Source organism: Schistocerca nitens, chromosome 8 (assembly GCF_023898315.1).
Source record: "Schistocerca nitens isolate TAMUIC-IGC-003100 chromosome 8, iqSchNite1.1, whole genome shotgun sequence".
Classification (NCBI taxonomy): Eukaryota; Metazoa; Arthropoda; class Insecta; order Orthoptera; family Acrididae; genus Schistocerca; species Schistocerca nitens.
The window spans coordinates 37,525,294-37,549,201 of NC_064621.1; the positions used below are offsets into that span (position 1 = coordinate 37,525,294).

General features: G+C 42.0%; 1 protein-coding gene across 1 annotated transcript in view; it reads right to left on the minus strand.

Moving 5' to 3' along the window:
* Positions 1 to 23,908, minus strand: part of LOC126199127 (uncharacterized) — a 590,042-nt gene that overhangs the window by 324,569 nt on the left and 241,565 nt on the right. The gene's annotated exons all lie outside the window — the stretch shown is intronic.

The window sequence follows — 23,908 nt, forward strand, 5'->3', positions numbered from 1 at the left end:
CCGGAAACGTAAAAATTAATGTGTATTATAACACTTCGCTACTATTAAAAGATTCACAAGGAAAGTGATTAATCAGTTACATTTGTAAATAACCCATTCTTGTACCTTAGACAGCAACCTGAAGGAGACGCTGTGACGGAGCGACCGTTCACTTAAAAGACGAAGATACGATGCCCATCGTGGTATACAGATGAGGCTGCATCGACTTTCTGTTCAACGGTAGAATAAATTGAATCATTTCTGTGCCCAATCATGGCAACAACAAATTTCATACTATTGTATATCTCCGTCATACCTAGTTTGTTTGCATTTCTTCCCAGAAACATAGGTAGTTAACAACTTGATATTACACATGCATTTATGGATGCATCAGAAAACATTCATGCTCTTGACTCACTCCACGCTATCAACATGATAATAAAATGCGGACACATAATGGAAAAAAGGGGGTATGTGCACTAAACAATAACTAAACCTCTTATCCACAATCTTCGTCAAGAGGCTACTGATACACTGGATAGGTAAAGTTGTTAAAAATATAGTGGTACTGATAAATTAAAAATTAAGTAGCACTTGTATAATGTAAGTAATACCAAAGGCCGCAGTAATTTAACGGTATATATTGTAGCCTGTCAGCATTAATGTAATATTGTAACTATCATATTATACAGACCTCAGATGATTAGGTGAATTAACGTTTTGATTAAATGAACCTCCTCCTTCCATGATCTTGGCCAAATGGCGATTTTTATCACCTGTATACAAAGTCACTGTTACCGAGATACCGAACTGAGTCGGAGTTCTATACCGACTGATGTATCGAGATATTATGGTTCTGCTAGATCTTATTTTTTCGTAGAGTATACCAACTGTGCTGATCTCACCTTGATAATCGTTTAAAATTAGAGTGAAGTTGCCTGCGTACGCCTAACCTGCCCTCTTCACCAGTAGGAATGTTAGGGCTTTTAATGGTCGAGTGTGCACACCATTCCTTCCTCTGAAGATGGTAGGTAGAGACTCCGACTGTGGCAGGTGGAGGACATGTCCCTGCCTAAGCCGTGCCTATTTCTGTCATTTCATGATGTCTCAGTGCTCCAGTTTCAAGCAAGTAATTTACCAGCCATGAAAACTGAGACAGCCAGCCAGACTACAGTATTAAACTTGCCTTTGAAAGGAAACTGCCAATCGCTCTCCTTGTTCTCTGTAGCCAACAGTTCTCCAAATTAAGTATTATCTTACCTAAATTGAAGGTATTTTTTAATAGACTGTGTTAAGATGTTGATAACATTGATGTACCTTACAGTACTTCAGTGTCTAAAATATATTTATTATCTATCGAAATGCACAGTTGACTATAGACAATTAAATAGCAAAATTAGTTATTGCACACATCTCCTAATTGTCTGTGGTAATTAACAGATTACGAACGGATATAGCATTCCTATTTTAGATCTACCTGAGGCAATGAACTCTCTTTACAAAGATCGAATGTTCATCACCTGACATTGCTAAGCACTTTTATGGAGGGGGAGGGGATGGAAGTTTTACGTTTAAATGTAATCGATGTAACTGAGCGCTAATGCTGTTTGTATTACTTTATAACTTTAGCATACATGGGGTAACGTGTTTAACCATCAATGTTATATTCATATGGTATGTACTTAAGTACACACAATACAATAGGAATGATACTTTGTGACGAGAGATCTAATGCCTTGTATCACTTGCACTACTTATTATCTTAATATAGAAAGGAAGTTTTATCATGTTCCCAATACAATATGCAAACACCCAACATGTCCAAAGGATAACATCATATAACTCCCACCTGAGGCCTAAAACCCTAAACGCGTATCCTCAAATTGACTGAAACAGTAATAATACTTATACATCTATAACTATGATATAGCACGTGATGTACTAAAATAACTTGCTAAGCTCGCAGCTCATAGCTTTTGTTAGCTATACAAGAGACTGTGGACAAAAATCAAGCTGATCAAGCATCATTTTAGGGGAGAAGATTGCCGTCTCATGACAAGACCTTTAATGCACTGTATCGCTAAAATTACGTATTTGCGTAGTTCCAAAGTGTAACTTTGCACTGCACTATTATGACGTGTAAAGAAACGAAATTATGAAAGAAAATGGTAATGTACGTTACGGATAAATAAAATTTTTAACGTGAACATTTTGATCACTGAAGCACTTTTGCAAGCCACAATGGATCCACGTGTATTTGTATTATTCTTCACAGTACTTTTGGCTGATATGTTGGCATCAGTAATATAACATGTATGTTTATCAACGATTTCATGCCGACTTTTGTACCACAGATCAAAGAAAGCAAGAGTTGTATATATTATTTATCAAAATACCTAGAACTGTTTCCTAGAAGAATACAAAGCACACATGGCACATGATCTGACTCAGAGCTTAAAGTGCACTAGTCAGTGGGAATATGTTGATGTTTCTATGCAAGTAAACATTTTATTCGCACAGCTAAATCGTGTGCATTTGTTGCCAAAACGTATCAACTAAAACCAATATCAAAGTCAAATAAATGTGTTAGTAAGCCCCAAACAAAGGAATCAACTGTATCTCCCAATGGACAATTATAACAAATTGCCTCATGTATTACTACGTTTCAGTAAATTTGTAATAGATTACCCCATGTTACAGCAAAACTGTAAGAAATTTCCCCTTACATCGCCTTATTTACAGAAACGTTGTTACAAAGTGCTCCAAAAATTGTGTCATTACAGCAAAATTGTAAGATGTTACCACAAAATCCGCTCTGCCACAGCAAAATTGTAAGAAAATTATGTTATATTACAACAAAGTTGTAACAAATTGCCCAATATATAAAAAAATACCTCATACTTCAACGTGTTATAACAAATCGTAACAAGTTACGCCAAGTTGTAACTAACAGCTCTACAAATACACATGCTCCACCTAAATTGCAGTAACTTGTAGCATACTTCAATGTGCTATTCGAAAACTATCGTAAAACACCCTACACATCCCCATGTTGCATTAATTTGTCAGAAGCTTTTACTATTTATTGTACCATGAAGTCAACACCATTTACGATAGGTTTCTGCAAAACGACGACGTATGGTGTGAGAAATGTCTTGTAGTCTCCACTGTGCGATGACATGTCGAGATTATCTGCAAAGGATGGAAAATGTTTTGTACTGCAAGATAATGTTTACTCCTGTAATATTATTGGTATTTCGATCCTATGAAAGCTGTGAGTACCCTTGGAAATGCATTCACCTATCTTTATATTAAATGATCAACTTATGAAATGAGACCTATTCTTTGAAAGACATTTGTTTTGTATAATTTACATAACTGTAAATATGCGCATCTAGCGCGGACGCTAATACATCGTTTGCGCAGTCAAAGAAACATTTTAACAGAAGCTGAACTGTCCTTCCGCTTCGATCCAAATAAAAGACGACAGATCTTCAGATTTTAATGTACTACTTCTGCTTGTTATGTGAAAACGTAAAGGTGGTCGACTTTAAGCTAGAAAAGTGAGCGGTCTTGCCAGCGTGCAGACAACACTATTAATTAATAAAATTCAAGTAATTTATGTTCGAAACTGTAAATCGGCAAGTTATTGTTATGAAGGTGATGAACAGTGCAAGAATTGTCTTTAACGAAAGGAGAAAAGTAATGAGTGTAATTTGTGACAAAAACGTGAACCAAGGAGACAGCACAGGACAGGCTGAAATCTGATCGCACCATACTGTTAGAAAAGTACTTATGTAAGTTATATTGTTTATAAATAAGCCCTAATTTGCTAGTGAGAATTGTTTGAATATATTTAGTGTTTATCAGACTTCTTATTCTGTTCTTTTCCTTTATACTTTTTTATCCTCCATGCCATATTATTTTTATAAATGTCAAACAGCCTTTACTACAGCAGAGAATACTGCGGCATCCTGGTCGTAGACAGAAGGCCGCTCCTTGTCTTCTATACAACTCATAGCTGCCCCATTTATTAATGATTTCATTTACTATTCATTGTTAAAGGTCCCTTAGGTAATTATAAAATTCATACTGATTACGTAAAGAAATCCGGGTTGTTCTTTTCCAAATAATAGAAGTCTTTGCGTAATCAAAAAACTAGCCTCCTTCTGACAACGATCAGGAGCCGACCAGAAGACGGACGTCTTCGACCGCTTTCGTGTCTCCTGTGGTAAAGCTGTGCCAAACTGGGAACACGGCATTCTAGTATGAAATACAGATTTAAATTGATAGAATTGAGATATATTTAACCTAATAATAATAATAATTTTTTATCATACTAGATGTGGCGCCCAAACAGGGACCTGATAAAAATTTTTTAATCTGTTCTGTTATTGTTTCATGACATCATCCGGTGGACATCAGGAAGCTGTAAAGGAAGTACTGAACGAAACCGTGGAAGTATTAAAAAAATAATTTCGAAAAATAACAGCAGTGCGCAAAACGACTGATGTAAGTACGGTTTTCATAACGCATAAAATCTCGCGTCTTGTATAAAAAAAATAATAAATAAAAAAACTGATTTCCGGAATTTCTTTCCTTACTGCTTCATTTTACCCTATCGCTGTTATTTCCTTGCAGAATTGCTTAGTTACGTAGTTAGAATTCATTTCTGATCATCTCTTCATGCGAAGTTTATTTGTTAGTATTATCAGCATCTTCATTGTTGCTACGGTTAAGAACACAAGATTGGTGCCGTAATAGCAGGATTCAGTGTCTTGTAGGTGTTTGTCACTTATTTTCAAAGTTAGGTGCCATCTTGTCTTCTACCCGATATAGCTCTGCAATTGTCACCTACCGCGGTGTGACGTTTGACTATCAGAAAATGGCTTTCTTATTTTAAAAAAATAAGTTTTTTTCTCTTCTTCTGTATAAATTTTATGGCTGGTTTAGCGGAACCAGGTGCTCAAGTATTTTGATTTCTTTTGCTCCAAAAGAATTCATCTGCGGAATCTACAGTAGAAGTAAAAATAAAAAGAGATTAAAAACAAAGCACGGAAATTATAATATAAACGCGACATACCTCTCATTCTGTTGCACTGCAACAAGTCATAACCACGCAAAAATTACATGATCAAAATCTCCAAGCATTCTCAACCGACTATTTTACATTTCAGTCCGCCTTGTTATAGACACTTAAGAATGACCCTTAGTCTTTTTATATGTTCATCACATGTCTCTGAGAACACTATAAGTCATCTAAATAACAGAGAAACATCGCCCACTTCAGGTGCCTTAGTAGATTATGTGAAAACGTAAAATGCGTCAGGCCGGAGTTAATACTCCAAAGGAATGTCAAAGCAGTTCTCTAAATACGCGTTACAGTTCTTTGTTAATTCCACCGACATGTCCACAATATTCTCCGCTATTTTTTCCGCTTATCTTCAACGTTCACTAACGGAACTGACGTAACTATTTCAAAGGCGTCCATTATTGTTAAATAATCTTTGTTGTTTGCACGACATACACAGTCGAAAATTGCAGCTGGAGGGGCAGTGCTAGCAAATTACCGCGAGGAGGACGGTCTGTATGAAACACCAACTCGTAACTGAGTGTGCAACAGCTACATTGGAAACCCCGTTAGAATGTCTGCATTTTATAATGCCGATTACCCTTACAACAAATAAAGTTAAGCAGCAGACCTTTTCTACTTTCCAACAAAAACTTTCGTCGGAGCAGCGTACTTCGCAAAAAACAGCATTGCTGATAATTTCCTGTAGTATTTTTAGATACACTGCCGGTCAGAAGTTTTCGATCCCTTACGAAAAAAGCTATATACTTTGTTTCAGTGTTCAAACACAACATAAAAACTAAATTCACCAACAAAATAAATATTTTCTCTCTCTGTGATTAAGTACAGTTGAACATGGTTTAGATTTTAGCCTCTTCATAGTACCAACACGGTGCCCTCAGTACAATTACACAAACTCTTGTCATTCTGGAGATAAGATTTTGTAGTGTTTTTGCAGATACTGTAGTCCAACACTTCTGTAAATTATTCCACAGGCCATCAACATTAGATAACCTCAATTATCTATTCTGCCTGTCAAGTCCATCCCGTAAGACTTCAATTGAATTTAAAGCAGGAGACTAACTTGGCCAAATCATATTCTTCTGACCCCAGATTTTTCTTTTCCATTGAAAAGCCCTCTGCACAATTTAGATGCATGTCTCGGATCGTTGTCCTGCTCCAGAACAAATACACGAAATGTAAGTCTCTTGCCAGATGGAACTGCATCGTTGATGAGTATACTTGTACTATTACTCCTTCTCTAATTTTTTTATTAATTCTCATTAAACGATTGACTTTATCAACCATAAAACATCCCCACACCATGGCTGACCATCCGCCGTTGCCGCCAAAAATTTCTCCTCATACGTTCTCCACGAAGTCGACATGGATTCTAAAATACTTCATATTTAGGTCCTTCCGTGAAAACCACTGCTTTCGCGGTGCCCGTTGTAATAGTTCCACCTTATTTTGTTCAGATAATAACCGTTTTATGGCCGCTATCAACACTTTAAAACTGGTTCACGGAGAAGGCGTTGCACTGTTGGGACAGCGATTGGAGTTGCTCGCATAGTATTTACTTTCTCGAGAATTTAAGGTGCAGTACGCGTCCTCTGGTGATTAGTGTGTGCACATATGAACTGATTTTCCCTGTATGATGTTACTCGGTGTCTTTCAGACACACTTACGTTGACATTAGTTTACTTGAACCGCTACAACGTATATATCACTGTATATGGGGTGATGCCAACTTTTGTTGCTGTTGTCTTTCCAGAGTAGCGTTCCTGATGCAGGGCTAAAATTACAGCACGTTTTTCAATTCCATTCTTCTGATTCTATCTCATTAGGAGATAATACGTTATCAACGTCACTAGGTATACAAGTACACTGCCAGATTCACCCACTGTACTGTACACTAACGCGAACTGAATGAATGAGGCCTATTAGAACGGAACCAGCTTAGGTTAAGGCACGTCAGTGTTGTAGCGGATGCTCATCGGTGCCCCTGTAGGTGAACAACCAGTCAAATACACAGTACAGGCGCTTCCAGCTTTATATGATTGTAATTGTTTTATTATCGGAATTGGGGATGTGATAAAATATTCAGAATGAATTCTCTGTTTTAATTAAAAATCCGTAGTTGTGATAGGTAATCGAAAAATTTTGTCCGGTAGTGTATATAATGACGGATCCAAAACCACAGCTAATGGCGGGGATTGTTGCGTGTTCCTGTGGCCAAGCACATGTTGCAAAGAATTAGATTGCACTTCCCAGGGAGACTTTCCATAGAAGCGCGAACGAACTATGCGTGAAGCTTTAAATTAGTTGCGGAAACTCACAATATAAACATTGCGCTTTTACTGTACTGTAGAAGGTTCTTCCAAGACATTCAGACGTGAGCTCCTCTCAGGAAAACTAATCTAATGGTGGCGGACACTAAGAATGCCACAAAAAAGTTCTGTACTCTCACGTAGAAGTTAACGTTTATGTGGATCAAGGGACAGGCTAACATTATATTTAATGAAGTATTAGTGGGGATCGCTGATAAAAATGGCTCTTTAAAATATGCCATCTCACCGAAAGATTGCATTATACAGAAGAGGAAGACTAGAGTGGGCACTTGAATATCAGTCATCAGGAAGCAGTAAATGGAAATATTATGGACAAACATAGCCAAACATTCTCATTAAGCCCTAGTTCCTGGTTCCACAGAGTCAAGGCAAATAAAGTTTTTATGTTCCATAATTGGCATTACATTTAGTCATGAGTGATTCCTCAGCCATCTACATCGAATACACGTTCGACATGATCTTCGTCGGGAATGTGCTCTGATCTTTATTCATCTATGGGTAATTTCAAAGAATGATTGCCTATCGAAGTTGGAGGGCTAAAAACGATACATATCGAACGTGCGATAGTAAATCGATTAAGGAAGTCACGTGACGCGCGTTATGATCAATTATTTGTGATCGTCATTTTTATCAGTTTTCCGTTGTTTCTTCAGTTGATGTACATTACATGCCCGCCGTAATTGCTTGTGACTCATTCGGGAAATCGACACGGTTTCTCTTGATAGCGAGTTTAATGTCTGCTGTTTCTGACGTTTCTTCTACCGATTGCCTCACATGGAAAACTCTAATCCCATGCATTTCCAGCATAGACAAATGTTTGACGTTTTTCCGGAAATATGGGCTTCTGCCGGACGAGGAAAGAAGGGACTGTGTTCACTGTGGTGCTGCGAAATCTGTGAAACTTCGTAAGAGGAGTGGGGACATCGAGATTCCGTTGCCATTTCATTGTGGACTTTGCGGAAAGCGTACCAGCATCAGGAGAAATGCGTGTTTCGAGTCCTCCAAATTTTCGATTGAGATCACAGGTGGGTTTCAGTCGTACCAGACTCTCAAGGCTGGAGGGTTCGACCACGAATTCGTCAACCACTCTGTGGAGTTCGTCTCTTCAGATGACGCCAGTGTCCACACCCAGAATCTAGAACGGCTGTGGAAGTCTGTCAAGTCTACCATAAAAAGAGAAGGGCGTCCAGGACAGGGGGACGAACTGTACTTGTTCCAGTGCCTATACTTCCACAACTTGCGTTTGCAGGGGAAAGTCGACGGATGCGACACTTTGCTGACATTCCTGCGCGATATTGGCAGAGTTTACCCTGGGTACGGGAAAAAAGGAATTGCCCCTGTCACTTATACATCACGCGGACTGTCACAAGGCGATAACACCAACCACGACTAAGGTAAGTCGTGTCCTTTGAATTTACAAGTACTTCTCTAACGCTTTTCTTTTCTCGTTGCTGTAGTGACAACTTGAAACATACTCGTAACGCGCGCCACGAGACTTCCATAATCGATTTACTATCGCACGTTCGATATGTATCGTTTGGAGCCCTCCAACTTCGATAGGCAATCATTCTTGGAAATTACTCATCTCATCAGAAATTACTCATCTCATCAGATATATATCTGATTGGAGACGAAAATAAAGCTGTGATCATTACACGTCGGTTAATGCACGGTGCATAATATGGTGCCGACACCCGGCAACCTGTGCCTAGGATAGTATGGCAGTGGAGTGGGAGTCCAGCTACCAGACGAAAATCGACGTCCACTTGCTTCACGCCCTCGAGTCGAGGTAAGAACGGAGACTGCATATAGCAGAATACTCAGTAGTCGCATAGCCTCGGCACAGCAATTGAGTTGTACGCTTTAAAATTCTAGCAAACGTATATTAAGTAAACTCTGCAAGTATTGTGAGGTTCAGTCACAGGCTGGATAGTAACATTTTAAACAAAGTCGAGTAATGATAAAATATTGAACCGCAGGCAGCGCTTTTTATTGTTTGTTTATATTGCTATAATCTTTGAATTTTCCAGCGTAGCTCCAATTCGCGATAGCGCAATCTGTGGACAGTTTCTTGTACTATATTCTCTGATTCTTCGCATGTGACATCAAATCAAGGTATGATGTGGAGACGGATACAGAAATACGTTTGTGCAATTTCAATAAGAAACGAATCATTGAAAGAAAGCTAGAAACGCTGTTCAGTACGGCAACTGATGAGGGAGGTAAAAAAAAGATGCAGATTATGAATACTTTCAAACGCGACTGAAAGAGGTGTTAGACGGTTCGAGAGCCCGAGATGACACAATTCAGGATCTGCTTTCTAACACGCTGACATAAAGAACGGCGAAGAATATGTCGACATTGCTAACGGGGCAGTTTTGAAAGGAACATGAACGATAGCAGATACTGCATCCTAATCGGTTGCAAAGGTGACACTTACTCCATCACTAGCCGCGACATCAGCAGCTGTAGCTGTGACACACACCGTTAAACTCCGAGCCATGAGCTTAGAGCTACTTTCAGGAGAAATATTTATTTATTTCTCAACCTGCACAGCTTAGGGCCATCGGGCCATGTCATGCATCTGACCAAAGTTTCACATATGAAGTACATTTTTACGTCATATTTACCTAAGAAATAGAAGTTTTAATATGATAAATAGTATCAAAACTGTTATAGTATCAGTACAAATAATGTGAGTAATACTATGAGCTGAGAGGTTAATACTGGCAGTACTTCTACTACCGCTGCCACCGCCACTAATAACGTTAATAACAATAAAAATGGTAATCATGACAGCGATGACAATGCTGATAGTGGCAGATCTAAAAAAATGCACGCGAAAGGCAAAGGTCCCGAGTTCGGGTCTCGGTCCGACACACAGTTTTAATCTGCCAGGAAGTTTCAAATTTAAGTATGTATGGCGCAAACGAGTGCGCCCAGGAACAGTCGTATCAATTATTTATGCTTCAGTAGATATGTCACTAGCTCTATTCCGAAGTTGTAAATGTTATTCAGTTTTCTAGTATAGTGCAGGAGGTTATGCCAGAGTCGAGTTCCTGCTTCAGAGAAGGACTTCGTGAAAGTGCCTCAACCATGGAGTGGTGTAGAAAGGATTTTTCTCTGATAGGAGTGGGCATTTCTGCAATGTTGTTGAGACAAGAACGTTAAGGTCCAGGAGAGATATGAAGGACAGTGTACGTTGGTAAGACAGCAGAGAATCCGAAGGATATGGAATAAATCTGCACTAGTCTGCACGCAGTCGGGATAGGTATGTATATGATGGTGAAATATGATCAAGGAGTGGAACACCACAGATGCGACGAACACAGGCATCCATGACCAGTTACAGCTACCTTGAGCTTTCCTGAGAAAGACCTTGCAGGGTACATTCAGTGTAATCAATAACTGGAAGTATATGTGTTTGTAGTAATTTCTTTTTCTGATCAAGAGGGAAGAGGTTTTTATGGTATATTTTTGTAGGACATGCAGAGATGCTGATGCCGTCTTGTACAGAGCAGTTACGTGTTCATCCCAATGTATATTTTCATCTATTATTTCTGCTAGAACATATGCCGAGATAGATAAGTTGATATTTTTTCCAATTAGGATTGAAGGTGGTAGGAATTCCCGATAATTCGGGCTAATGAGGCTAGAATGACGGGTCAGTACTGCTGAGATTTAGGGTGGGTTGCCCTTTAACCGGACAGACTGTTTCCATTTTGGTATCGCGCAAAGGTCGGTATTGACATTCTCGATGGATGTCTTCAGGCCTATTGGTTTTGTAATTAGATACAGCTTGGTCACGTGATATTATCAGCAGGATAAAACTGATGACACATCATTCGCATTCAGTGTACAGATTATAGAAATTAATAAAGAACCATAGGATCTGTCTAAAGCTGACTGCCTCCTTTGAGTCTTCATGGTACCCAACATGACACACTGCTGGCGATGCGACGTGTATGAGCGATACCATTACTCTGCACTCGGCGAGATATTTAGTCTGCTAAGTTCGGAAACTAAATGTCGTCAATGTCAAATGCTTCGCTGAATTCCGAGCAGCACATGGTAGTTGTCTCTTGTGCATCCATGACAAGCTTCAGGTCATACTGTATGTTAACTTTATTAAGGCAGATATTGTGTTTCGATGTTTACGGAAGCACGATTGTTATTCCTCTAGTAGGTTGTCTGTAGTTAGGTAATTTGTTAGCTGGCCTCATAATGTTTATTCTAAGACCTTCTGCGCCGCAAGAAGAATGCAAATAGGTCTGTAATCAGAGGGTACTGTTGCAGCGCCAATTTTAGGTAGTTCCGTAACTAGTCCATATTTTCAGACCTCAGTGAAGACACTTATGGTTAAAGAGTGGTGTTAGATGCCTCCACCTTCACCTACACCCATACTTCGCAAACCACCGTATTCTGCATGCCGGAAGGTATCTTGTCCACTACTTGTCATGTCCCCTCCTATTCCTGTCGCAAATAGAGCGAGAGGAAAACGACTGCCTAAAAGCCCTCGTACGAACTCTAATTTCTCGCATCTTATCTCCATTGTCCTTACACTAAATGTACGTTGGCGGTAGTGGAATCGTTCTGCAGTCAGCCTCAAATTCCGGTTCTCTAAACTTGTGCAGTAGTATCTTGAGGAAAGAGCATCGTATCCCCTCCAGGGATTAACATTTGAGTTCACGAAGCATCCGTGTAATAGCCATGTACCGATTGAAACTGTCGGTAACAATGCTAGCAGTCCGCCTCTCAATTACGTCGATGCCTTACTTTAATTTGTCCTCTGCGGGGATCCCAAAAACTCGAACACTGCTCGAGAATGCGTCGCACTGGCGTTCTAAACGCCGTCTCCTTCTTGGATGAGTTACTCTTTCCCATACTTCTCCCAATAAATCGAAGTCGAGCATCAACCTTACCTATTACTAAAATGATGTTTTCATTACATTTCATATCGCTTTGCAACGTTATACCTGGATATTCAATCGAAGTTGCACCCTACTAATGCTGTATTTGAAGGTTACAAGACTGTCTTTCCTATTCATCCGCATTTACTTACGCTTTTCTACTTGTGGAGCAAGCTGTCACTAGAAATTTCATCTAAATCATCTTGTATGTTCCCATAGTCATTCAGCTAGGATACCTACCCGAACACCTCAGTGTCGTCAGCAAACAACCGTAGGTTGCTGCTCACCCTGTTCGTTGGACCATTTATGTACATGGAGAATAAAAACGTTCCTATCACACTTTCGAGGCACACTCCCGAAGATGCCCTGAACACACGCCGTCGAAAATTCTGTACTGGGTTCTACTGCTTAAAAAGTTTCCAAGCCACTTGCATATCTCGAAACCTAACACATATGCTCGGACCTTTAACAGTCTGCAATTGGGCACCAAGTCAAGTGCTTTCCGGAAATCTAGAAATCTGCTTGACAAAATCACGGTTTGTAGAATATCACGTGAGACAAGGGGATGCTATAACTGTTATAGTGGCAGCAGTGAGTAAATAGCGAGCTTCATCACTTGGACTGTGGTGCCATCGTGTCCAGTAGATGCTGATCTGAAACGCATGAGAGCTTTCGTGACAGAATTACGAGTAACATGGTTCAGATAGAATTTTTCGTGCTACAGTCGTTTACCACTATTAAGGAATCAATGAGTTTCTGTTTCGTTGCCGTTCAATTGTGGTTGTTGTCAATGTGAACTATCGGTTGAGTTCTTCAGCTGCGACACTGAAATCAGCTGCCGCTTTAACTTTCCATATACCAAGAGAACGCAAGTTTTTCCTTAGGGCAGCTAGTTTGTTTCTGTTGTCGGTCAACGTATGGGCATTCCTGAGTTTTTCCTTTCTCACAGCTTGACTGGTTATTACTGTTTTGCGTGTAGACAAGACGATTTTCCGGCTTAGGGCATAGATTGCATCATCGATGTCCCCAATCTCTCAGACTCATGAGCGGTTTTATTTCTTCAGTTAGACAACGTGAAGATTTCCTCCTTATTTTTTTGGCCCGTACGGGAGCACACTTTTTTCATAAACGTAAGTTTTTTAGTAAATCGAGAGGTTTTTCGTTTCCAAGGAACGATCAGAAGATGTCACTCAAACTATTTCTTGCGCGTTACATGCAAGTTCAGATAAATTACTGCATCTGAAGCCTCGGTAGGCAGTCAGTTGTGTTTTCTTTCTGGGACATTCTACTGCATACTTCATGAAAATTACGTCACAGGCAGGCATGCCAGGTGCAAGTAGCTGAGAGGTGAAAAACACTGTGTTTGGGATTTAATTGCAAATATATGTACGAAAGGCTGACTAGAGCTTATATGATGGGTAAGAGAAACCTGAAGCAGTGACAAGTTTGAAGAAGAAAGCACCTGTCAAAATTTCGCACTGGAAGGAACTATTGTGCAGAAAATTTATGTTAATGTTGTAGTGGACTGACAAGGCAGCCAGTCCACAGTGACGGGTAGCCGAAAGGCACTCGTACACACACGCCGACTGGCGCCAAGTCTGGAACAGGATTCGTAATGAATGCGATAAAGAAAAGAACGTAGCTACTAGAACTTAACTTTTACTTCCTCCTTTGGTATACAGCATTCTTGATGATACAAGTGACTATCTTGAGATACATGCAATGGTACAATTGGCGCCTTGCTAGGTCGTAGCCATTAACTTAGCTGAAGGCTATTCTAACTGTCTCTCGGCAAATGAGAGAAAGGCTTCGTCAGTGTAGTCGCTAGCAACGTCGTCGTACAACTGGGGCGAGTTCTAGTAAGTCTCTCGAGACCTGCCGTGTGGTGGCGCTCGGTCTACGATCACCCAGTGGCGACACGCGGGTCCTACATGTACTAATGGACCGCGGCCGATTTAAGCTACCACCTAGCAAGTGTGGTGTCTGGCGGTGACACCACATTCCTCCCCCGCAAATCGGCGAACGGTCGTGTTATAAGGCTTCCGCCCGCCGTGGGGAGGACCCCATGTTGAGGTATGCGATGAGGTGGGGAGCCTAACAACAGGCGAGGCTGTGCCACCCGCACCCGGCCATTCGGTCCGAGGGGAGCTAGGAAACGCCTGAAAACCTAGTCCAGGGTGCATGTCAACATGCGGAGGATGCGCCCGTAGAGAGACAGGAGGGGCCGAAGGGTCGACCTCCATTGCGTCGGGGTATCCGACGCGCGACGACAACTGGTCCGGAGCGGGCAAGAGTTCCATGGTGGAGGACAGCCGGTCACGGGAAGCGAGCGGCGACGCGTGACCCAGGGAGGCGCGTGGCGGCTGCCGCGACGCGTCCACTTCGTGCGTCGCCGGCGGGAGAACAGGCGGCGGCGGCGGCGCGTCGCCATGGGGCAAAATGGAAGGCAGCGTCGGTAACACCTCGGGATGAGGCGAGCCAGTAGATGGGTCTCCAGGGCGCTGACCGGACGGCACCGTCGCTGAAAGCAGACGGGGAGCGGCAGAACCCAGGCGACGACAGAGGCGCAGCTGATTGAGATGCCGACGCACCTCACGAGGCCCCCAAAACCAGATATAGCGCGGCCGAGGCAGCGAAGAATGCGCCCTGCGAGCCAACGCCGTGAACCGCGATAGTTGCGATAGAAAACAACGTCGCCTGGAGCAAAAACAGGAGTCTGCCGCTGCACAGGAACCTGATGCGGCGGATGCAGCAAAGACATCAAGGTTCGATGAGGACGACCGTGGAGCAACTCAGCCGGCGAGTGACCATCTCGGGGCTGAGAGCGATACGAGGACAAAAAGAGCAATAACGCGTCCTCCCGAGAATGCGACTGTTTCAACTTCAACATCTGTGACTTGAAAGTCCGGACCAATCGTTCAGCGGCACCGTTTGACTGAGGCGAAAACGGCGCCGATGTCAGATGTTGAATACCATTGGCCTTGCAGAATGACCGAAATTCTGCGGACATGAATTGTGGGCCATTGTCGGAAACAGTAGTCTGTGGAAGACCTTCAATGCAAAAGATAGCAGACAACGCTTGGATTGTGGCAGAAGACGTCGTGGAAGACATCCCGATAACAAAAGGAAAATTACTGAAAGCATCGACCACAACCAACCATCGATCATTCCAGAATGGACCAGCAAAATCGATATGTAAGCGTTGCCAAGGGGAAGTGGCTTTCGGCCATGCAAAGAATTTCCGCGGTGGTGCGGATTGTTGTTCAGCACACACCACGCAAGAAGAGCACATATGTGTAATCGCAGCATCGATTCCGAACCAAGTACAGTGCTGACGAGCAAGTTGTTTCGTTCGCACTATACTCCAATGTCCTTGGTGAAGAAGCCGTAAGACAGAGGACTGTAACGAACGTGGGACCACTACTCTGGACTGATCATTATCGGAACGCAACAACAAAACACCACGTCGTACAAAAAGTCTCTCCTTGTGAGCAAAAAATCGGCGAACCAGCGGATCCTCGATCCGTGACTTTGACAAGGGCCATTGTGTAGCAACAAAACGCAAAACGGTAGCAAGGACAGGGTCAGCTGCTGTGGCTGTACCTACACGACGAAAATCAATTGAAACGATTCGACCACGTCATCGGTTTCCGAATCAATGAACATGCAAGCAAGTTCAGAAGAATCGAATGCTTTATCCTCAGCAACAGGCAAACGGGACAACGCATCAGCGTTTCCGTGCTTAGCAGTGGACCGATACAAGATATCGTAGCGATACTGCGAGAGGAAAATAGACCAGCGAATGAATTTCTGCGCTGTACGCGGAGGTACAGGCTTGTTCGGATGAAAAAGCGATGTCAAAGGTTTGTGGTCTGTGATGATGGTAAAGTGACGACCATACAAGAAATCGTGAAACTTTGTAACACCAAATACGAGAGCCAAAGCTTCTTTCGCGATCTGCGAATAATTTCTTTGCACAGACGAGAGCAATTTTGACGCAAAGGCAATAGGGCGATCATGCGATCCATCTTTGTGCGCAAGCACAGCACCGATCCCGAAATACGACGCATCTACCATCAACAAAAGGGGTTTCTGGGGATCGAATGGCGTAAGGCAAGTATTTGAAAGCAACGCCGATTTCAACTGGCGAAAAGCGCGGTCGCATTCCGTCGTCCAGACGAACGGAACACCTTTACGGCGTAAGCGATGAAGCGGAGCTGAAATGGAAGAGGCATTGCGCAGAAAGCGATGATAATAATTAACTTTACCCAGCACACTCTGTAGCTGCTTCAAGTTATGCGGCGAAGGCAACTCCTGTATGGCCCGGAGGTGCTCTGGACTCGGATGTATGCCTTGGGCATTGATAACATTTCCCAAATATGGTAAGTCACGAGCAAAGAACACACATTTGTCCTTCCGCAAGCGAAGACCATTTTGTCGCAAGACCTGAAATAATGTGCGGAGGTTGGCTAAGTGTTCGTCTGCTGTCTTTCCGGAGATCAGTATATCGTCCAGATAGTTCGCAGCAGTAGGGACCGACGCACAAACAGTTTGTCAATATTGCTGAAACAATGCAGGGGCGGATGCACACCCGAATGGCAGTCTTTTGAATTGGTACAAACCAAGGTGCGTGTTAACCACCAAGACGCGCTGGGATTCTTCGTCCACAGGTATTTGCAAGTACGCATCTGCTAGGTCCAATTTCGAAAAGTATGTTCCCGGGCACAGTTTGTCAAAAAGATCGTCCGGGCGGGGCAAAGGAAAAGTTGCAGTCACTAGTTGTGGATTCACAGTTGCCTTGAAGTCCACACAAAGTCTCAGTTTTCCGGAAGGTTTTGGCAAAAATTACTAAGGGTGATGCCCAGAGAGAAGCCTGCACACGTTCAATTACACCTTGGGATTCTAAATCGTGTAATGTTCTTGCGACCTCATCACGCAATGCGTGGGGAACATTGCGGGCTCTGAAAAATTTCAGTTGCGCGTTCACTTTCAGTTCCAAATGTGCTTCATAGTTCTTAGTGCAACCAAGGCCCGGTGCAAAAATGTCTGCAAATTCTTCACAAAGACGAGAAACACTGGCGGAAGGCACAGTCTGGTTCACTGATAGGACCTGATTTACGATAGACATGTTAAACAACTGAAATAAATCTAAACCAAACAAGTTCACTGCAGTAGAAGAACGAAGAACGTAAAATGACACAAGTTTTGTGTGTCCCTTGTATGTGGCAAGAAGGCTGCACTGTCCTAACACAGGTATATTCTGTCCTGAATAACTAGTGAGCTGAACATTTGCGGCACGCAACGGAGGTTTGCCCAGTTGTTTGTACGTGTCGTGATTGAGCAATGAAACTGCAGCTCCGGTATCAAGCTGGAATGGGATCACTTTGCCTTCAAAGTCCAAGTCGACAAAAAGTTTATTGTCCTGCTGACGACAAGAGCGACTGTTTTGTGCAATTTGAACTGATACAGGTACAGAAGCACTTGCGACTTTACGGGATTTCCGGCGACGTCGACGCACACTTTTTGTGGGACGAACACAGTCACTGTTAGATAAAGTGGCACTGGACGGGGTGGAATTAACTACATGAATGTCCATGGGCGAAGGTCCACGAGCCTGATTGTCCTTGGTTCGATTCCGGCGTGAAGCAAATGGCCTGGAAAGGTTGTGAGTCTCTGATCTAAGCTTTTTCTGGCAAACACTTTGAACATGTCCTTTCTTATGACAGTAAAAGCAAATAGCTTGGCGTGACGGGCAATGTTCACGCGAATGTCTAGTTGCACACCGCGGGCATGATTTCAGAACTGCATTGGCATGCTTATGCGGCACACGTGTTTGAGAGCTAGGCCGCAGCTGCGCGGACGTGCGCGAGGGCCGTTTAGCGTCCCATGCTGCGCGCCCGGCGGGCCGGTTAATGTGACACACTGCCGGCGAAGTTGCAAATGAGTCCTGAGCAAAGTCAAGTGTGTCTTGCCTATCTAATATGTCTATCACTTGTTGAAGGGAGGGATTAACTAGTTTCAAAATCTGTTCCCGTATGCGAACATCAGAAACGTTCTGTGCTATTGCAACACGCACCATAGTATCTGAATAAGGGAGTCAACAGTCACATTCAAATGCATAATCCCTAGTAAGTCCTTGCAAAGTTGCAACCCACTCCCTATTAGTCTGACCGGCGGTACGTTTTGTACGAAAGAACGTATACTGTTTTGCAACTACATTAACTGTTTCTTTGAAATAGGCATCTAAAGCAGACAAAATTTCTTCGTAGGACAGAGTTGCTACGTCGCGTTGGGGAAACAATTTCACTATCACGCAGTAGGTGGACACACCGACACACGAAAGCAAAAACGGCTGCCGCTCATTACCTTGAATTCTGTAGGCGGCGAGATGGAATCCAAATTGGCGTGACCATTCCGTCCCTGTTTCTTCGTCCGCTTTATACGGACGAAACGGTGGTGCAACTGCGTGTTGTGGCTGCGGTAGCGATGAAGCGGCGGCGGCCGCATCGTGTTGCAGCGCACGTTGACCCTGGACGAGCTGTCCAAGGGCATCCAATAAGGCCTGCGTCTGCTGATTCTGCAAGCGATAAAATTCGGACAGTACATCGGGAGAATGTGGCGAAGCCATGACACAAGCAAATTAGTGCAAATTAGAAAGAACACGTTTACTCTCGTCGCCAATGTAGTGGACTGACAAGGGAGCCAGTCCACAGTGACGGGTAGCCGAAAGGCACTCGTACACACACGCCGACTGGCGCCAAGTCTGGAACAGGATTCGTAATGAATGCGATAAAGAAAAGAACGTAGCTACTAGAACTTAACTTTTACTTCCTCCTTTGGTATACAGCATTCTTGATGATACAAGTGACTATCTTGAGATACATGCAATGGTACAATTGGCGCCTTGCTGGGTCGTAGCCATTAACTTAGCTGAAGGCTATTCTAACTGTCTCTCGGCAAATGAGAGAAAGGCTTCGTCAGTGTAGTCGCTAGCAACGTCGTCGTACAACTGGGGCGAGTTCTAGTAAGTCTCTCGAGACCTGCCGTGTGGTGGCGCTCGGTCTACGATCACCCAGTGGCGACACGCGGGTCCTACATGTACTAATGGACCGCGGCCGATTTAAGCTACCACCTAGCAAGTGTGGTGTCTGGCGGTGACACCACAAATGTCACCAGCTATGAACATGTGCTCCTGTATTGTTTCGAGACCTGAAAGAGCAATTTCGAAGCAGGCAAGCACACGTACTTTAGGAAGTTGGTAAAGAACACATTTCAGGCACTTTCTGTCAAGGAATATGAACACATATTCTACTTATTTATCTTCATTTTTGTTCGATGTGTGTAACATAGTATGTTAAGAACCATAGAGTATGTATACCCCTACTCCTCCTTCTCGTCTGTAACATCTATCGTGTCTAAGAAACACGTAGAGGTCAGATTTACCGAGCTTGTCGGAATGCTTTGTTTGAGCCAGATATCTGACAGCAGTATAGTACGGATACCTATGTCTTCCAATCCATGACGGAACTACTCGTGATAAGCTGCCAGAAACTGGATATTTGTACGTGGAATATGCAGCTTAGTGTATTCTGGTGCAGCACGTGTGAGGATACTGCTAATGGACACTTGCGACACTGAGTAAGCAATGAGCAGACTATAACACAATACGCGAAGGTGGGGCAGTGCTGGTTCAAGGAAGTGAAAGCGCTGGGTATCTTTAGGAACGAAGGAGGTCTTATGGCCAACGCCACAGGGATTAGCAGCAGTCGTTAAACAACCGAGAGGCGACAAGAAAATAAAATCCCCATACAGAGCTAGTATAAACTGTTAACAACAGTATTGAAATCAAGGTAAATGGAACAGAAGTAGAATGTACAATACTATTATTGGCTCTAACGATGAGAAACAACAGTAATATGGTAAAAAAACTGTTCATTAAAAATGGGGCAAGACTAACAAGTTGACGTGCCCAAGTGTAAATAAACGATGTTGATGAAATCTGGGAGTATAGCTTTGTTTCTACCTAGTTCCACTATTAAGAAGTAGAACGCAGCCCATAATGTAATCTAGATTTAGAGGGAATATCTTGTAAATGATGATATAATGTTTTTCGTATAAAAGTTGACTTGTAATTAACGCTCTTGAAAATTATATGCAGCTATTGTAATAATCTGAAATTTTGCAAATTACTGCACCACAATTAATAATTTTGAAAAATTATAACTTTCGTTACAACATAATTTCGAGAAACTTTCAAACCACGTAGATCCACGCGTAATGAAGCTGTGCGGCTAGGTGGGTTAAAAGTCGCGTTTGGTTGAGTTCTACCTATCTCAGTACGGCATCTGGTCACCAGCCTGATTCTCTGCATACGTTGATACTGTTCAGACGATGTTAACAGCAGCATTGAAGAAAAACATCGTCAATACTTACGTTTGCAAAGTCCCCCTAAACTCTGGTAGGAAGCTATCCTGTAATATCTTACAACGATTTTCGGGTGGAGGGCGACTGCTTCGTTCTTTTAGAAGAAGTGTCAAAATTCGGCAATTTATTTAGGTTCAAAATTAAAGAATTAGCCATCAGCCCGTATTTATTTAAACGACTAATATAAATTTCCTCAGCTCACAGTTCATACAACCCACTATACACGCAAAACAGCCAGAAATGTACTTAAGTCCGACCCGAATTATTACGTGATCTACAGTCGATGCTTTGCTACAATATATGAGTTTCACATTCGGTCTTTTTTTCAGTGGATTTTTAATAAAAAAAACTGCTCGCCAACTTTTCCATAGATGAATATGATACATGCCACGCGGAATTCTACAGAGGCCGAAAGTTCACACGCGTTTATCTTCCCAACTAAACACTTCAGAAAGTTCAAATTTCCAGTCTGTCTGTAAATGAAACTGCTTTCACGGCAATACCATGCGGACGCGAAATACCAGTAACTTCTTCATTTTACTCATGACATAGACGGACACGTCCTACGTGGCCTGTACGTCCAATAGCTAGCCAACGACTGACTCCCTGCCGTTCCTTCCAGGGCTTATAACTGCTTGATAGAGCGCGGGAAATGCTTAACTCTGGTTGTTCAAAATGACCAGCCAATCAAAACAATCCTTCGAGTTCTTTCTCGCGCCAAAACTGTCCAACGCCAATCAATATTCAAATATGCATTTACGTCACTTCATCGTGCAAATATTAATAAAGTGTTTAACAAAACCAAACGAAAATAAAACTAATCTTGAAGTGACTTTAGAAAATCATTAATCTGCAAATGGCTATTCTGGCTGCCTTCTTACAAAAGCAGGTACTCTTGGACATACGTCATCAGCAAGGTAGGGAAATTACAAGTTTCATTGCAACTGCTTGCTTCACACTTTCCCATGACATAGTAACGTAAAGTTTAACATCAGATAATATTGAATCTTTACGTACGTCCCACATATACACTCTTACTCACTCATTTATTCATACAACAAAACAAATTGTTATTAAATAAATATTAACCCTTTCTGAATTCTGTGTTACTACAATGAAAAATAGTGGACGTTTTTAATTATAAAAAATCTAAATAAGTTGTTCTGCCATTTAGTGAACTTCAGTAATAACTCCATCTGAAAGTATCTCAGCTAGATAGCTGGGATTTTAACACAACCTTTCTTTCAATAACAAATGGCTGTATATTGACTTTTAACAAAACTGAATAATATTTAATACTGTTTATTTAGATTCTTAGGGACCTGAATAATCTGTCGCTCGAACTAACACAGGTTGCGCTTCCCACGGCTAGGCTAGCGACAGGTGCGAGCGAGTCACGCTAAGACACCAGCGGCCGTATATTGCCACCGCCAGTGGCTCCAGAGCTACGAGCCCGTACTTCAGAGTAGGTTACTGCAATAAAATGCTATTTTGTATTGACTCGCGACGTTACAGGTGGTTTCTAAAATCCCATTTTTGGAAGATAAGCTGTTACTATGTGCTGCAGCAGAATTTAAACATTATGTTTTAAATTGATATTTTACGTTTCACATTTATGTCCTTCTTTCGTTTTACTTTACCGTTTCACATACATGTATTTTGTTAACTGATAACAATCAGTAACTGATTATTATGATGTTATTACATTAGTAATAATCTGTGAACAAATTCTTAAAGCATAGCATTTTTTTTTACATCTAACACACAAAATGAACGAAATTTCTTCACAAAATGTACACGACAAACACAATATAAATAACGTTCAGCAGGATTTCAAGGTGTGAAGGTCATCCTCTAAATATCCCGATAAGACTTACGAGCCAAAGGGAAAAACGTAAACAATTATAGCCGCATGATGGCACCCAAAATTCTATGTGCGTTACCTGCAGATATTGCTCAACACTGGTTTATGTATGCTACAAGACTATAGAACGCAGAAAGGCACGTCAGGAAGCTAATGGAATTTTACGATTGTTAAGTGGTAGTAAGATTAACGAATGTAGCAACAAAACTAAAATAGCCCGTTCTAGACGAAAGGAGTCCTTTATTCGAATCGCTGCAACGCAGGTAAACGTAGCACATCGTTACAATGAAAATTTTCTAAAAACGTTCAGTTTTGTGAGATGTGTCATTCCCAAATATTTCTTCACATTTAGAACCAGCAGGGCGAAACGATCAGTACGCAGGATACTATAAATTATGTATCCTACCTTCCTCATCAGGCTGTGAGGAAAGAAAGACAGATTTACAAAACGTAGAATTATTTGATGCTTCAACTCGGAGAAACAGTTCACCATCACTCAATGACATTTTGGACACAGTCTCTAATCTGTTGTGTGAAATATTGTCATAATGAATTTGCTTCACGATGTTCCAGAAGACAATCATTGGAGATGGCACTCAGGTATATTTACAACTGACGTAGAACGAAAAGGATAGATATACGAGATTCCCCTGGTTTCGTGTCGAGAAAAAAGACGCATTTTGGCAAACTATGATGACATCATCATTCGCAGGTTTAATACACGTTTGCAGTTTGGCCACACATACACCAAGTTTCTCCTTTCCGCAACTGTGCGTGGTTTGGCTACAGGACTTAGGGGCACATATCCAACTACAGCAGAACTTCTGCTTCAAAGTACTTTCGTGGACGCCTTTGCCACCTGTTGCGAGGGCGACAATAATCTGATATCCTTACAAAAGCAGCTGACAAGTCTGCTGAAACAGAAAAAACTTCCAATGAAAAAATGGGATAGTATTTATAATATACTAGAGGTCATATGGTAAACGGATCAGCGAAGAGTTGAAGAACACACAGCAGTGTTAAGCATTGATTGGGACACGGAATAAGTTTTCTATGATTACCGTTCCGTAACCGATAAACTGCAGTATGAGCCTGCTAATTAAACGAAAGTTACTGCACGTGAGTGCGAAATTCTATGATTCTCTTGGTATCTTTTCATCAAAAAGATTGTAGAAAAAATTGTTTTTCAGGGTATGTGATGCCTTGGGGAGGGTTCATGGAGCAGTGCTGTACACCAGAATCTCCAAGACTAAAAACACATTTGTTATTTTGATCGTAAGTGAAAGCAGTGTACCTTTATTAAAATGGT